The sequence below is a fragment of the Periplaneta americana genome, chromosome 3 (genome assembly GCF_040183065.1).
Source record: "Periplaneta americana isolate PAMFEO1 chromosome 3, P.americana_PAMFEO1_priV1, whole genome shotgun sequence".
NCBI classification, from domain to species: domain Eukaryota; kingdom Metazoa; phylum Arthropoda; class Insecta; order Blattodea; family Blattidae; genus Periplaneta; species Periplaneta americana.
This window is the reverse complement of record NC_091119.1, coordinates 19,285,275-19,299,362: the sequence shown is the minus strand read 5'-3', so window position 1 is coordinate 19,299,362 and position 14,088 is coordinate 19,285,275.

The following is a 14,088-nucleotide window of genomic DNA, read 5'->3' as shown; positions in this document are numbered from 1 at the left end:
ACTCAAAATCATTAAATAATGAGGGATATTTTCCCTCAATATACTTATGTTTCCTCCTTTCTATGGAATAAAATCTAAAAAATTTAGTGCTGAAATAAAATATACTTACATTCGAAATATATTTGGTCCAAAAGCAATTTTTTCATTCGGTGTCTGGTTTTCTCTCCCAAATATCATCAGATGAAACCGACATTCCCACACAACTGAACACAATGATCTGTAAAGGAATACATAAAACCCAGGCATACCGTACTTCATCTTCAACCTCTGATGTTTCAGGATACGTGTTAATATCATATGGATGGATGGGTATGTAGGTTAACAAAAATACAGACAGACAATCTCCAGAAAAACTGTGTCTTGCTTCTTTGCCTTCTCCCTTAAGAGGCCCTGCTGTTAGAAAATGATCTGCAGATTTTTAAAACTGTAATAAAATTGTATTTAAGTCAAATACGAGGGTATGCCTCCTATTTTTTTTTTTTTTGTCGCTGTGAATATAGTTAAATTTTGTGGACTCTCGAAAAGTTAGAGACGCTTTAAGAGAAAAAGAATTTGAAAATTGGTGTACATTGCAACAAAAGGGTAGAGGAGTGATTCTTAACAAAGAGTTACCCACAGCAAACAGCTGGATAAGAAATCACAAAGGTCTAACCCTCTCGGAATGGATAGATGCCCTTAAAATGGTAGGCTATGTCGCTCCGGTCCGAGCTGTACTGGGTAGAAGTCAGGATGGTACCCGCTGTAGGCGCTGTCTCAGCAAGGTTGAAACTCTTCCCCATATCCTTGGCTTCTGCCCCTATAGTGAGGCCCTTCGCAACATCCGTCACCATGCTGTCCGTTCTATGCTGGCCGAGGCACTGAAGGAAGTAGGGTTTACAGTCCATCAAGAGGTGCAGGGACTAGCCACACAAGGAAGTGTTCGGCGAATTGATATCATTGCCATTAAGAACAACTCGGCATACATTCTCGATCCCACCATCAGATTTGAGACACATGCAGATCAACCGCATGAGGTGGACAGTGAAAAGAAATGGATCTATGAACCAACAATCCCGTTCTATAAAGATAAACATAGCCTGTTCCACATTGATGTAATAGGTCTGATGGTGGGAGCACGAGGTACCATACCCTCCTTCTTTGCCAACAAAAGTAAAAACCTGGGGCTAACACACAGCATTGTGAAGGAAATAGCCATTAGTGTCCTCAAAGGATCGGTTCAGATATTGAGAAATCATTTGTATGGGAACGATAATGGAAATTTCAAGTTATTTTAACCGATGGCTGTTGATTGGTTTAGATATCAATGCCAATAAATCCGTACTATTATTTTTCTCGCGGTATATGGCATTCAAATCATTCTAACCTATCTGATGATATTTTTTTTCCCCCTTTCTTAACTGTAAATGAGTACAAACGTTACTTAGGTGTAAATTTTTCTGACATTTTGTATATTCGATTCCCTAACCGTTTCAAATGCATATCATTTTACCTTTTAGGTGTGTTTCCAAATTATATGTAATATGCTTTGTCAAATCTGGCAACCTTTTCATAAGGGAAGCTAAATTTATATTATATTATATTAGTGATAGTACATTGTATTCAGTGAACTTTCTGCTTTCAGTGACGCAAGTTTCGTCTCTCTGGCAGTATAGAGCTCTGAATTATAGCCTGAAACATGGCAGCGTGTATCAACACTATGTCAGTGCGTCTGAAGCAGCGTGCTGTGACCGAGTTTTTAACAGCAGAAAATGTGCCCCGATAGACATTCATCGGAGGTTGAAGGCTGTTTATCATGATCAATGTGTCGACAACAGTACTGTGAGACGTTGGTCTGCTCGTGCTCGTAATGAACCTGGTGCAACTCTCAACTTGTGTGACAAAGAACGCAGCGGAAGACCACTTACTGCAACCATGATGCTATCATGTCAATGAACTCATTACAGCGAATCATTGCATAACAATGGAACACCGGTCAATCCAATGTGGCATATCAAGGGAGAGTGTGCAGGCGATAAATGCAGAACTGGGACTCCAGAAAATTTGCGCATGATGGGTGCCTCGAATGCTCCTTCCTCACATGAAACAAAAGAGATTGGACATTTGCCAACAATTGCTTCTGCGCTATGAACAGGAAGGCGATGAATTCTTAAAGAACATTGTCACAGATGACGAAAGCTGGGTACACCACTTCCATTCTGAAAACAAGAGGTCATCAATGCAGTTCCGCCACAAAGGATCACCTGCACCCAAAAAATTCAAGGCTGTGCCATCAGAAGACAAACTCATGCTTACGGTCTTTTGGGATATTCAAGGTGTGGTGCATATGGAATTCATGCCTAAAGGCACTACCATTAATTCTGAAAGTATTGTGAAACCCTAAAAAACTGAAACCACGAATTCGAAGGGTTCGTCCAGATATGGAGCAACCCCTTCTACAACATGACAATGCTCATCCACACACCAGTGCAATGACAACAGAACAAATTCAGCGTGTTCGTTTCGCTGTTGTTGATCATCCTCCATATAGTCCCGACCTGGCGCCATCAGATTTTCATCTGTTACCAAAACTTAAAGAACACCTGAGAGGGCATCTCTTTGATTCTGACAATGCAGTGCAGACAGAAGTGAGGCTGTGGTTTCGTCATCAGAGTGAAACATTTTACAGTGACGGTATCAAGAAACTGGTCGCTCGTTAGGAAAACTGTCGGCCTATTCATCGCCAGAGGATTATGTGGAAAAATAAAACTATAGGTATGAACAGTAAGATTGTAGCAATTGCCAGTTTTGTTTCACTCCAATAATTATAAAATTTTTCACATAAAGAATTAGGAGACATTACTTTTCAGCACGCCCTCGTATCTATAAAAATTTACTAAATTTTGAACATAAATTTACGAATCACTAGAGAAGCTTTTGTCAGAAATACATTAAGTATTTGTATATCGGGGCGTAAGTAGAAAAAATTCAGAAAAATTCGTAAGGTTTAGGTGTTCCCTAGGTACACCATGAAGACACTTGGGGGGGCTTGGAAGTAGAGCTTCATGCTTTCTTTACCTCGACACTAAAATGAGGTGGTCCACACCTGTGTAGTAACGGTCAGCACGTCTGGCCGCAAAACCAGGTGGCCCGGGTTCGAATCCCGGTCGGGGAAAGTTACCTGGTTGAGATTTTTTCTGGGTTTTCCCTCAACCCAACACGAGCAAATGCTGGGTGACTTTCGGTGCTGGACCCTGGACTCATTTCACCGGCATTATCACCTTCATATCATTCAGACGCTAAATAACCTAGATGTTGATACAGCATCGTAAAATAATTCAATAAAATAAAAAAAATAATAAAGAGGTGATGTGGTTAGCACCATGCTCAGATCGCCTATTTACCTATGTACTAATATCTTTATTGAAAATAAGCTTATAGAAATGTTATTACGTGTTTGCACATGAGAATCTTAAGTTTCATTAAATGATTAAAAATTGTGATTTTGTGAAAATATCGTATCTTGGGTCTGGGAGAGTTTACTTTTTTTTATTTTAGTCGGTTATTTTACGACGCTTTATCAACATCTTACGTTATTTAGCGTCTGAAGGTGATAATGCCGGTGAAATGAATCCGGGGTCCAACACCGAAAGTTACCCAGCATTTGCTCATATTGGGTTGAGGGAAAACCCTAGAAAAAACCTCAACCAGGTAACTTGTCCCGACCGGGAATCGAACCCGGGGCACCTGGTTTCGCAGCTAGTCGCGCTAACCATTAATCCACAGGTGCGGACGAAAGTTTAATATTAATGTGTGTTTGCTAATGGTAAATTTAATAGACAGATATTAAGAAGATATAAATAAAATGTATATAAATTATCTACAGGTGTTTTAATTTCGACTCTCAACCCTTCCTTGCTTATATCAAGTGAAAACCCCATTTTAAGAGATTCGTTAAATAGGGTTTTACTGTACATATCTTTACTTCTCCCGCCCTTTAAAATTGAGGACTGTGTTTGCAAAACTTGCTAACTGAAAAAGCTAAATTTTACAGGAGAGACAAAAAACTGAATGGAGACAAATAGGTTATAGCTGCAACCATCACACTTTGACACGCTATAATGAAGAGAAATAATTCAATTTTACTAACATAACTTTAACATCGTGTAGAGGCCTGCCTTATGTTAACGAATCCACAAAAATCTCAATTTTGCAAATTTTGCAGTTAGCAAGTTTTGCATAAACGGTCCTCAATTACTCTTACAGCTGGCGCCAGCGTTTTTGGCGTGTGTCCTAGATATATAGTATCCAGTCTGTGTGCATGTTGCTAGTGCAGCTGACATCAGTCATTTGCCAAACACAGTTGTCAGACTGACTGCAGCAAATATAAAACACTCGCAATTAACGTTCCCATTACTTATTTCACATGCCAAAAACGGTGACGCGGAATATAATTGAAACACTAAGTTTCTATATGGTGTTTATATAGGAAAAAACAATAAACACAGGACACAATTTTTCTGTGATGTCTTTCCAAATTACTTGGAGTGTTACTTTACCTTCATACTTATTTTAGAAAGCAAATCCTTTGGCTGATATAACATAATACAAATTCTTTCAAACACATTTGGTTGATGGAGGAAAAATTATATTATAATTATCCATGTCATGTACCTGCTACTAAATAACCAAATGATATGTGCCTACAATAATTAATTTTTTTGTTATATCTATATCTAATATACACAATATTTATCTTCTATCTTAAATCTGTAAGATAAAATGAAGTACATTTTATAATTTACAAGTTTTACAACATGTTTCCAACATTTTTCTCTCCCTCTCATTCACTCCAGTTTTCTTCTCACACTTTCTTTTAATCACTCTGCATAGCAAAACATAGGCTTCCTTTCAGACAATGTCATTAGATAACCATTCTGCAATCAACTTGGAATATATATAATTTTCTTTTCATACGCTGTTAGTATAGTGGCATGTTCTTCGAAAGCATGCGTTAAAAAGTAGTATTTAGGGTAGGCCTATAAAGAAACCATTAAGATTTAATTAACAAACACCAGTGTGATTTGCTATTTCAAATTTGAAGCATAAGATAAACTTAGCTAGAAAACATCACTGCTTGTTTTGACACAGATTTTGCAACTTTACCCATTCATGCCCTTTTTTTATATGTAATTACTAGCCGTACCCGTGCGCTCCGCTGCACCTGTTAGAAATAAATATAAAGTAATTACATAATTAAAATAGGACGTTTGATCCAGGGAACATTCGTGTTTGATAGAAGCATAAATCGTTTAATATGTTACTTAATTTAAATTGTATTTAAATAATTAAAATGCGATCATTTTGGTCCAGAGAGCACTCAGAAGTTACTGTAATAACATTATAGCATTATGTCCATCTAGAGAAACTACACTTTACAATGATGAAATAATAATTAATTATACAAATCGGTTAATTTAGCTTTCGATATTACTTCATACAAACACAGAAACATTCTCTGTAGGCTATGTTTCATAGCTTTCGATTGTTGTTGTCCAAGCCCCTTATAGACGTAGTCATTTGTTTTCATTTCATTACACCGTCTTAAATGGCATTGTATTTTAATTTTAAAACTCATTTATCTCATTAAATATCAGTCCCATCAAATTTTTCAAAGAATGAAACTTATTGGAAATCATTTTTAAATAAACTTTTGTTATGTAACATTTTTCACAAAAATCAATAATAATCGAGATATTTCGATTTATTTAATTCAGGCCCCCTTATAACCCACCTTTTAAATAACGTATTTTGAATGTCATATAGCCTAAAATCTAAGTTACAACGAACTTAATTTATATTCCAATTTTCATATAAATCGGTTCAGCCATTATTGCGTGAAAAGGTAACAAACATCCAGACAGACAGACATACAAACAAAAATTTCAAAAAAGCGATTTTCGGTTTCAGGGTGGTTAATTATATATTTTAGGACCAATTATTTTTGGAAAATCGAAAATTACCAGAAAAATTTCGGCTACAGATTTATTATTAGTATAGATTCAACAGTAATAGGCCTAAATGAAAGCAAATAGTTTATAACAGAGATTTTACTAATCGTAATTAATTTAATCTAAGATGAGATTAAAATATGCATATAAGTTGGTTCAATCTACTAACTTATCCCAGAGAATTTTACCTCTTGACTTTTCAAATTAAAAATTAACAAAGAACTGAAACGAATATTATAATTTAAATCATAGAACCAAATTAGCCAGGAATCAATTAAATTTTCTGTCAGTTTACAAGTCAGAATTATTAGTTTAATGACTACTGGTACTTAAAAACGAAAGCATGCTTTTTTATTTTAATTCTTTTATATGGATTATATGAAATTAGGTAAGAAGAATTTATTTATAACAAGTGACATCAGCATTTGTCATACCGGTATATATTCTTCAATTTATACTCCGCAAACAATTTTCAAAAACTATAATTTTAATATAACAAGATGGATACTTTCATGTGTATGTGAACGGAAATTTGAAAACATTAAATTTGGAAATTTAATGAAATTTTATAATAGTTTATAACAGTTCTTTCTGTCATGAGAGATTTTGGTTATATCGCCTGCTTAGAACCATGTTGTTCTAACTCCACTTAAAAAAAAAAACTCGTTTTTTGTATCAGTTATGTTCTAACTCCTCTTCTGGATCAGTTTCACACATAAAATTGTGCATTTTGTGGTCAGAAAGTGTTCAAAATAACTGTTCCATATTGTTCCAACTCCATTTTCCAAGCTCTGTTTAGTTCCACATTATTATACCTCCACCATTCAATGACCAACCAATGATGGAATGGTGTGAGCTAAGACAGCCAATGAGAAACAAGCTAGGGCAGAAGGCTTTTCCTGAACTTGCATGAGAAAGTTAATGTGATACTGCATGCGTTTACTCTTAAACAGCTTAATGCCACTTGCACTGATACATTTTTTGGAAGAGGATGATCATGAAGTACAAGAAAATAGAAAGTATCAAGAACCAGGGCATAGTGCAGTGCAGGAAGTAGTGTAATTGATCGTCATATCAGACGACTTCAACTTCATTCTCCTTTAGCAACGATAGGGGCCCTGATTTCGTGTAGAACTAACAAGCAATACAAAGTACATCAAATGAGATTTAATAGTTTTTATGACTTCAAGACTGTAGCTAAACTAAGTAACTTGAACAGTATTTCATACAGTAAAGTGAAGCATATTGTATACACAAAAGGCTGTGAAGATATTCTGTACAAATTTTGATTCTCTGATAAGATGTTTAAGATTACAAAATTTCTGAAACCTATTACAACAAGAGCAAGTTGATAACATATTGCCTGCACCAAAGCAAATAACAGTCAAACCAGTTATAGAAGCAAGTAAAGTTCAAGATATAAAGTTCCTATACAAATATTTTTCAGGCGTTGACAAATTTTTTTGGGATTCAATGTTAAAAAGGTAACAATGTCTGCACTTATCTCTTAAAAATGTAACCTGAAAGGAGTTAGAACATTGAATTGTCAAAATCTGTTAACATGTTTGTTCCAACTCCAAACGTTTTTTTCTATTTTTTGTAAAATCAATTTATAAATATGGCAACTGAAGAATAAAATAAGCTTTCCCATGCTCTGTTTATTGCTTTGCAAACCCCTTTCCTCAAAATAGTGGTATTACTATGATTTGGGTAGTCTCCAAAACTTCATTGTGTTCCCCTGAAAAATTTATAAAAATGGAGTTAGAACAACTTGGTTCTAAGCAGGCGATATGTTAAAATAAATATTCAATAGGACTGAATTACGACAGTGCTGTAAGTCATATGCTGACTTTTTTGACTAATTGTGACTTGTGACATTAGCGCAAAGTAAATAGTAAACAGCCAATATACAATTTATATTATTCTCCACTTTCAATATTACATCAATATAGTCTGCATACAAGAGATAAAGAAAATTATTTCTTTAATATTCGTCTCAAGGACCAAACTTTTCAGAAACAATTCAGATGTTGCATCTGAAACAAAATCACATCGACAAACAACCTTTGTTTCATTGGGTGCAATGAAGACAAATTTATAATCCGAATTTGTGTTACAATTTTTAGTAACTATAGTATTGATTTATTTCTCATGTCTTTCTCATATGAAAAACGAAGCAGACATTAATAACTAAACAAAATTAAATATTTTTTATTGTTCACTTTAACACTTCATTAAAACTACAAAACTTTCACAGTTAAAACGTTAAAAGCGTTACAGTAAAGGAGACAAGACCTGTGCTGTGATCTTGTAATGTGCCATGGCCAATCACCAATGGGTATGGTGGGGGAAGATAAGTTTTATTTTGAGATGAACTTTCGTGTCAATAGATTTGTATAATATTAACTATACTGGTATCCTAAAAGAAACTCTCTTTCCAGTGGCGGTGCGTCAATAAGAGCACAAGAGCACGTGAACACTTTGTTTCCATTAATGCACGACTAGTTTTATTATTTAATACCATATTGGCATAGTGGGGATGTATAATATTAGGATCGAGTATTTTAAACTTCCCGCATCTTGCATAAACTTCTTATGTAAACTTGGCAACATCCATTCACGTACAAGCCGTGCTCTTTTCAAGAAGGTTACAGAAATTTCACGCATGCGCGGGAGAAAATTGTCTTTCGCTGGCCGCTTATGACTCGTCAAGAGCACAAAGCATTAAGTGAACAGTGAATCTATCCTACAGATGTCAGGTGCATCGATGCCTATCGTTTACGTGCTATATATCTCGAGGAGAAAATTTAATAAGTCTGTAGTTTAGCCTGCAGGTGTCAGCATCTCACTGTCGGAAAGTTTACTTTATGTGGATGCGTGTACAGTGCTGCTACGAGAGTGTAGTTTGTGAATTACTATACTTCAGTGTCAGCATATAGCATAGTTTGGCTTTCAAAGACGTGCTGGCTGAATTTGATGGTGATATGAATTTAAATATCTGTATGGTGGTGTATATTATTTAAGAATAATATTTACTGGCATGTATTTATAGTAATCAATCTATGCAAATGGGATTACAGTACTGGTATAGGCTACAGTGTATCAGTGTGTTGTGAATCAAAATACAGTATATTACTGAACACACGCTTCTGTAAATTGTTTTATGTATTAATTTTTAACAGACGTAAACAATGAACTCTGTTCAAGTAATTTTGAAGAGTAAAGAACTGGGTAAACTGGCTTTCCAGGAAAAATTGGAAATAAAAAGACTAGGTTTTGTTTTGAATTTATATACGGTTTTTTCGACAGTGAAACATTGGAATCATGACATTTCATAAAAACGTACGATTTGAAATTCTCTTCGATTTTGGAACACAAAATTGTGAACACACATAATATTTTATCACGAGCCGCCACTGTCTCTTTCTAATAGCTCATTCTTTCCCTTCTCGCACAGCTCATAGGCCAGGTCTCGCCTCCTCATCTATACAATATTTAACATTTCAGCTGTAGAAAGTTTTATAGTTATAAAATTAAATGGTAGATAACTTTTAACACAAATGATATATCAGCAGTGATGTTTAAATAATTAATCATACTTATAAACGAACAATGTTATTATTTCACAAAAAGTTTAAATATTGTTTATTTGTGAAAAGACTTCGCAAGTAATAAATTTATAAAATAAAAGTTTAAAGTTTCAATTCATAGTTTGTAAATAACAACAAATCGTAACAATGAATGATCATCATTATTATGTCAAGAAATTAAACATTGTTTAAAATAGAGGCTGAAAGTTTGCATTCACTGTTTGTAAATAATAATATATTACAGTAATAATGAACGATCACTGTTACTATTTCAGGAAACTGAATAAAATAAAAGTTGATCCTAACTGTTTGTAAATAATTACATTATAGTAATAATGAATGATCAATGCTATTACACAAAGTTTAATAATTATTTCTCATTTTGTAAAAAGACTTCGCTCAAGTAATAACATGAAAAATAAATAAGCTCAAACTTTCAATAATTAACTCTTCTGGGAGATAACGAAATTCTTGTTTTCATATTATAAATTACCGTATCATGTTATGAATATAGTAAACTCAAAATTATTTTCTAGTCGAACCTAGAATAAACCTTAATGAAGTCCATCTTGTAGGAATGATTCTTATACAGTACATAGTTACAGTAGAAATGTTTAGAGGTTTTTTTAGGGTTATGTTTTTTCGTGAAATTTTTAGTAACAATTTTTGTAATATTGTTACAGTATTCTTCAAAACACATTTCCTTATTTGATCACAATCTTACTTTTTAAGTTTTCGTTATATAATTTTGTATGGAGCTTTAAGTAAAAATAAATAAACAAAACCGAAAAAAAAAGAAATATTAGATTATCCGTATGCAGTATTAATAACAGTAAAGACGTAATAACCATTGCTGTAGTATTAAGCCGAGTGTGAATTCTTGACACTTATTTGCTAATGTGATAACAAAGATTCGCACAGTTTGGTAAAGAAGAAGCACTTTTTTTTTTTTTAACTTTACGTAATCTGTTAATAACTGACAACTTTAGTTGAATATATGTATAGCTTCAAGATCGGGCATTGAAAGCTTACTGAAAATGCTCTGTTATGTGCACAGAGAGGTCTTTGTGATACATTTTTATAAGCGTTTTATTTAAAAAATCAAATAAGTTTATGTCTTTCTTTATGATAAACTTATCCAATATATGTAAGCCGAAAAAATGGTACTGTATTCTATCATCAGTTAAATTAAGAATTCATTTCATAAGTGTACAACTTAAAATTGATTTTTATTAACAAACGAGATGTTTACTATTATACAGACGTGGACAAATTATTCACAAAATTGACGATTTTTATGACAAATCTGTTTACAAAATTTGACTTTTCAATTTAGACTACAGTTGACAATTTTGCACATTTTTATCATTACAATAGATAGAAATATGCAAAAATGTTAACTGTAGTTTAAATTGAAGAGTCAAATTTTGTAAAGATATATAATAAAAATCTTCATATTTTGCTAATAATTTGTAAATATGCAAAAATGTCAACTGCAGTTTAAATTGAAGAGTCAAATTTTGTAAAAATATAAAATAAATATCTTCAGTTTTGCTAATAATTTGGAAATATCCAAAATGTAAACTGTAGTCCAAATTGAAGAGTCAAATTTTGTAAAAATATATAATAAAAATCTTCAGTTTTGCTAATAATTTGTAAATATGCAAAAATATAAAATGTAGTCCAAATTGAAGAGTCAAATTTTGTAAAAAAATATACAATACAAATCTTCAATTTTGCTAATAATTTCGAAATACGCGAAAATGTCAACTGTAGTCTAAGTTGAAGAATCATATTTTGTAAAAATATGTAATAAAAATCTTCAATTTTGCTAATAATTTGTCCACGTCTATATTTCCAGAATAATAGACGACTTTCTGAACCATGATCAGTGTAATTAACTCCTCCAAAATAATATAAAGCTTTAATAAAGAGGACAGATGACCAGGTTCATGTGTGGCACATTTCGCTATTTTAACTTAAGAGAGAAAGCAAAAAACAGAAACATTGGTTATAATGTTAAACTCAAAGAGAGTTAAAATTTATCCAAGACCATTTCCTAGGAGACTTAAGACTACTAAATTCGTGTAGTGCATCACCAAATTACACACTAACTTTAGTCTTTATAAACAAATGAATCTGAAATGCATAATAAATCAAAACATAGGCCTATATATCTTTAGATTGAGCAAATAATTAATCTTGTTTAAATTATTATTTACAAAATATAGTTCAAATATGACATTGTCCAGCATAGAAAAGATCGTATTAAAGCATGAACAAGAGAGACATAAGCATATACTATAGAAATTTGGCACAATAAAATGCTACATTACTCAGGAATAAATAATAGCGGGAGATGATTTAAAATGTGGTTAGAGTAAACATTTGTTTACCAGAATTCTAACGCCATGTTAAGTATGATCTGAGACTTTCACAAAGTCAAATATGGCGCAAAATTTCTGGGGTTTCGTACCGTGTTATAGGTGTGGAAACCTTCAATGTTTCATAGCTACATATCAACTCTATCACCAGGAAAGTCAAAATGAAAAATGTATCCATTGGATCTGTTATCAAGAGCTATTCTCTAGGATGATAAGGAATCTGACTAAGCTCTCTGTTCTTTCATTTTCCTCGTGACAGAACTGATATGTACCTTCGAAATGTTGGATATTTCTGTACTTGTGACACGGTGCAAAAAAAATTTTCAAATTTCATATTATATTCAAGTCAGAATATTATAGTCTGATCCGTTTGAGAAGATATCAAATAAAATCGCTATATTAGGAGTAACATGGAAGTTATTTCGGTTTCAATATGATTATAAATACAGGAGTTTTCCTTTTTACGAACAAAGTATTCACATTATTTCTTAACAATGACTGAATAAATAAAATGATGTTTATTGTAAAGCAATGAACAAAATAGTATTTCACAGAGAGAAATTCGGTAACAATAAAATACTACACTATAGAGAAAGTGTCTGTTAACAATACCACGCATTGGTGGGTGGACATAGGCGTGTTCTCGAAACCGAAATTGTTATTACTACTGGTATGACAGCAAATCCCAAGAAGAGTCTTAGACAATTGTCCATAGAGATGGCTAAGCCACGCACAATTTGTCAACATTATCTCAAATATACCCTTACAGCATGAAACGTGTTTAGGCATTATGCAATCTGCAGAAATGAATTACATTTGCTGTTCATATTACAGCTAGAGTGAAAACAAATCAGTTCATGTTACTTTCGGAACCAGAATTGAAAACTGTCCTCCTGTAACACTTTACAACGAAGAACTTCCCAAAGCAGACGATGTTAGATATTTAGGTATGCATTTAGATCGCCGATTAACATGGCGTAAACATATTGAAACTAAACGTAAAGAATTAAATTTTAAAACGTCAAAAGTCTATTGGTTATTGGGACCTAAATGAAAACTGTCATTAGAAAATAAACTTCTTGTTTATAAAGTCGTACTAAAACCAATCTGGACATACGGTATCCAACTGTGGGGAACTACTTGCAACTCAAACATTGAAATACTGCAGAGGTATCAGTCCAGAACTTTACGTTCCATTGTCACTGCACCATGGTATGTCCGTAATGATGTCATTCATCGTGACCTCAACATTTCAACTGTGAAAGAAGAAATCTCTAAATTCAATAAAAAATACATGCTCCGATTAAATCAACATCCCAATCATTATGCATCAAATTTGCTGGATAATAGTCAAACAATAAGAAGACGTAAAAGGATCAATGCTCTTGACTTTCCATTCATTTTTAATACAGCTATTTGAAACATCGTTATTTTTCTTTTGGAGTGTTGTCATGAGATAACATCTCCACTCATGTCATATTCTTTTATAATATTTACTTATTGTCTCTTGTAGACAGATTGTAAATGTAGCACGTGTTACATAAAAAAAATATATATATTACAGCTACGATAGGAAAACCATAATGTGAACATGGTGTTGTAGCAGGATGGCACTCCGCCTCGTTGAGAAATAGTTCGTGATTTTCTGAATAACACTCGACATCAACTGGTGCAGTTGTGGAGAATCCTATGTGGCCTCCAACTTCTCCAGACTTGACACTACCTTATTTCTTTGTTTGAGATTTTTTTAAAGAAAGATATCTATGCACAGCAACTTCTGGCATATTGATGACCTCAAAACAAACATTCTTTCAACTTTTGAAAAAAAATTGTGCTAAGATGTAAAATCACACATGGGAGAGACTAGCCTCATGGTGTGATTTGTGTTGTATACAGTGGTGGGCACAATGAAGTCTAATCCTTCTGAAATGTATTTTACAAATTGCTGAAAAAAATATAACTGTTCTCATGTTACAGCGTTTTTATTTTATGTCTTCCCAAAGAGGTCACCCTGTATATTATAAGAAAACGTTTCTCCAAACGGATCACCCTGTATATTATAAGAAGAAAACGTTTCTCCTACTAGTTGTTTCAGCAAATCCAAATTACAGTCAAAATCAGGTCATA